This window comes from Haplochromis burtoni, unplaced genomic scaffold (assembly GCF_018398535.1).
Source record: "Haplochromis burtoni strain Fernald_Lab_line unplaced genomic scaffold, NCSU_Asbu1 Contig_125, whole genome shotgun sequence".
Lineage (NCBI taxonomy): Eukaryota > Metazoa > Chordata > Actinopteri > Cichliformes > Cichlidae > Haplochromis > Haplochromis burtoni.
This window is the reverse complement of record NW_024582486.1, coordinates 1620859-1621142: the sequence shown is the minus strand read 5'-3', so window position 1 is coordinate 1621142 and position 284 is coordinate 1620859.

Here is a 284-nt window from a genome sequence, read left to right as displayed (position 1 = left end):
ACAAATACTGAACACAAACTGATGCATCTGTTCTATCAGTACAGCTCATTTTCCTGGTAGGCCTGATTTGAGTAGCTCTTTACTAGTTTACAGCTCTCACACACACACACACACACACACACACACACACACACACACACACACACACACACACACACACACATGAAGGAAGCAGTCCTACTGGGGTTTTGTCCCAATCTGTGGTCTGTGGGTTCAAAGCTTCTTGCATGGGGAGGAGAGCCCTTACACAGCATATTAAGCAGGAGTTAATTATATGCCAGTCT